We start from the raw sequence: 3,859 nt of genomic DNA, 5'->3' as shown, positions 1-3,859 counted from the left end.
TAATTACAGCATGGACTATTCCAGGAAGATAAAATAAATTTGGTTGTTATCTCCACAGGGGAGGAGCTCTGGAAGGCTGAGAGTCAGGCAGTGTCCTCTAGGTAACTAGACATAAAGGAAAAGTTCTGAAGAAATATGAGATTCATAGACTGAAGAAGGTATATATTAGACAAACTTCATTGACTTAGTCTTCAACTGATATAGCCTCAGGGGCCAAAGGGATAGGTAAATTTATGGGTCTACATGATGACATCTCCCAACCTATAAGGTTCAGATAACCACCCCTCCAAAGTCTTTTATAACCTGCTTTCTGGTACTTGAATTGTATGACTTAAAATTAACAAAAGTTTAATACAGGCTGAGTATTTCTTAGTTGAAACACTCAGGACCAGAAGTGTTTCAGATTTCAGATTATTTTGGATTTTAGAATATTTGCATGTACATAATCAGATATCTTAGGAATGGGTCCCAAACCTAAAGAGGGACCCTGTTTTGTTTTGTTTTGTTTTTCATATATACCTTATCTACATAGCCTGAAGCTAATTTTATACAATATTTTAAAGGTGAAACAGTTATTCAATGTCTCTGCCCCCAAAATATATAAATTTTAGAGAATAAATAAACTCTGAGTTTGGGGAAGAAAGCATTGTGATCATGTGGTTGTAAGAAACAATGGATGATTCCAGAAGAAACAGGTGTGTGTGTGTGTGTGTGTGTGTGTGTGTGTGTGTGTTTGCGCGCATGGGGAAACAAAAGAAATCAAGGAAATACAAGACCATGAAGCAAACGCTTAGTCTCAGAGATGAGAGACTTAAAGAAAAGAATAGATTAAGGCCTAAAAAGAAAGTAAAGAAGGATCCTAGTGCTCTGAAGGGAAGAAAGGCCTTTCCTGTCCTTTCTGTTTATTCTTTCAATTTAATACACAGCTGGGCCCACCTTATCATATCCTGGTTGATACCAACTTTATCAACTTTTCCATCAAAGCCAAGTTGGATTTAGTACAATCAAGCATGGATTGTGTGTATGTCAAGTGTATCCATTGTATAACATTGTAATGGCTGAAACTGAGAAATTGGGACAGAAATGCCAGGTGCCTCTAAGTATTGCCAAGGATCCACAATTTGAATGATTACCTTACACACATAGAGGGACCAATGCGGATGACTGCTTAGTGCAGAGAGTAACTCAGCACAAATGTTATGTCGGGGCCACGGTTGGCCAGGACCTTACATGGAGAATCTGGAAGATCCCAGAAGTTCCTGTCACATACATTTTTAACCACAGATACAACATTGAGCAGATGCCAGATGATTGTGGAGCCCTGGGTTCTAATTCTTATATGACAAAGTTCTCTCCTTCTGATGACTGACTCTGTTTTCAGTTCATTGAACATGCTGTAGCATGAATTATTTTTAGCCCATTTCCTCTTATTATTAGCTGAGTATGGTTACATATATTAGCTTTTTGAAAACGATTAAAGAAAAAAAAAACAACAGTGGAGAATCCTTAAAAGAATAAAGTCCAAACAATTAGAAAGCAGTGATAACTGATGCCTGACTCAGACTATGAAAGCTGAAAAATACATAATTGCTGCTTGGTGGGGCAATGGAATGCTTCGCACTAGATGTGGATAGAAAATCTCATGTCTCCAGGGCTCTGGTGGATAATGTAAGTGTGTGGGTGAGGCTCTGTGGTTTCTCACCTTCTCACTTATTCATGTCTGTTACTCTCCTCTGTCCCCACTGACCTCTCCACCACTTCAAACTCTTGTTCTCCACCCCATCCACCACCAGCATTTAGATTCACTACCAGCTCTCTTAAGCCTCCTCCTGTAACATCAAGGAAGTTTTTAGGCATTGCCTTGTTTTTTTTTATTATTTTAGCTTTATTTATTTGTAATTATTTTACTTGAATAAAAGTGTTTTCCTCCTTAATTTCTGTTTATTTAGCTCTGTATTTTCTTTTATATCAGTGTGTTGTTTTATCATCTCATTTTTGATTTCTTGCTTCATAGAATTCATGTATTTTTCCTGTGTCCTGAATTTGTGTACTATCTCTAAAGTAATTTATATCAAAACAGTTAGCATGAGCACTCTTTTTTTCAGACTTAATTGTTCAAATAAGATAATAGGGAGTGTCTAAACTAATATACAACATCTTATATATTTCTATAAATTAACAGGTTTACTTTTATTTGTATTTTATAAAGTAAAATAGACATTTTAAAGATTAAATAACAGGTTGAAATTAGATGGGGTATATGTCTTTATTTATTTTATCATTCAATTTTCTACATTTTCATCTATCTTTCTTGGTCTTTTGCACAAAATTCCCTACCAGTATAGTACCTAATGGTCCTGAGCGGTAATGATTCTACAATCCTATCATGTCAGCTATCATATATGGTGACCAATGTGGCAGCTAAAAGGCTAGGCATGCTAATGCTCCTTGTAATGACTTCAATCTCCTTAGAAAGGTGAAGTCCTAATATTTATTTATTCTCAAGGTCATTGACTTAGTACCCAACTTTTAAAACATCACTACAGACATAGTGCTTGAATTATTAAAAAGGAAAGGTGTAATGTAATTACAAAGGTATGCTAATAAAACTTATTAGAGAAAATAAGAGCTTGTGATTAAAAATAACTATATATACATGTTAAATGAATATATGTGGTTTGCTTATATTTGTGATTGTGTGTGTATATACAATAAAGCTGGGAACTCAACTTTGCTTCTATGATTGTTCAGTGCATAGCACAATGTCTGGCATATATTCGCTCCTTTTCTCCTTCTGTCTCTCTGTCTCTTCCTTTGCTTCTCTAATTCTCTCATGATGGCCTACCATGGGAATAAACAGATGCTATTTTGAGGTTCTGAAATGCAAGTTTCAAATATAACTAAAAATATCTAAATATAAAAATACACAGGTTTAAAAGTAAACTGATTATTTTAGCCTCATATAATTCAGCAGATATAATATAGAGACCTCAATGTCCTTGACCCTCAAGATAATATATTACAAAATATAATGCAATATCACAACCAAGATATTGACACTGATGCGGCCAAGACGCAGAAGAAATCTATAGCCGTCAGGATCCATATATCACCCTTGGATAGCCACACTCGTTTCCTATCAGTTCCCAACCCTTGTCAACCCTGAACTGACATTATTTTGTTGTTTCTTTGCCTTTCAGTTCAGTATGTTTTTTCATTTCGTGTGAGACTTACTCTTTGACACATTAGTTATTTACTGGTGTGTTGTTCAGTTTCTGACTGTTTATGATTTTTCTGCTGTCTTTTATTATCGATTTCTTTAAAATTTTTTAATTGACATGAATGTACATATTTATAGGATACAGTGCATTGATTCTCTTTCCATTGCTGTAACAAAATACCTGAAAAATCAAGACCACCTTTGAGCACTGCTGCCAACTCTGGGAGAAAGTTTTCAAATTGTGAAGCTTTACAGGACATTTAGACTTAGTGCTACAACATAAGTATATTTTAATATGTATATACAATATATAATGATCAAATTGATAAATGGTATATCTATCTCCACAAGTGTGTATCATTTCTTAGTATTGGGAACATTCAAAATCCTCCCTTGTAGCTATTTTGAAATATACAGTAAATTGTTGTTAAATATAGTGACCTTACTTGTTATAGAACACAAGAACGCATTCTTCCTATATAAGATATGCTTTTTCACGGGATTACTAGCCTATTTCTAGTTCTCCTTCCCCTAGCTTTCCCAAAGTCTAGTAACTACTTTCTATTCTCTACTTATGACATGAACTTATACATGAACATGTATACGCTACTTATTCCTAATTTGATATTTTTTTGGTTT

General features: G+C 34.6%; 1 pseudogene; it reads left to right on the top strand.

Annotated features, from left to right (window-relative positions):
- Positions 1-741: 741 nt before the first annotated feature.
- Positions 742-1,369, top strand: LOC104874301 (annotated as a pseudogene).
- The last annotated feature ends 2,490 nt before the right edge of the window (positions 1,370-3,859 follow it).

This window comes from Fukomys damarensis, unplaced genomic scaffold (assembly GCF_012274545.1).
Source record: "Fukomys damarensis isolate Sample0158 unplaced genomic scaffold, DMR_v1.0_HiC HiC_scaffold_5, whole genome shotgun sequence".
NCBI classification, from domain to species: Eukaryota; Metazoa; Chordata; class Mammalia; order Rodentia; family Bathyergidae; genus Fukomys; species Fukomys damarensis.
The sequence above is the reverse complement of the archived record's forward strand: the minus strand, read 5'-3'. Positions and strand labels throughout refer to the sequence as shown.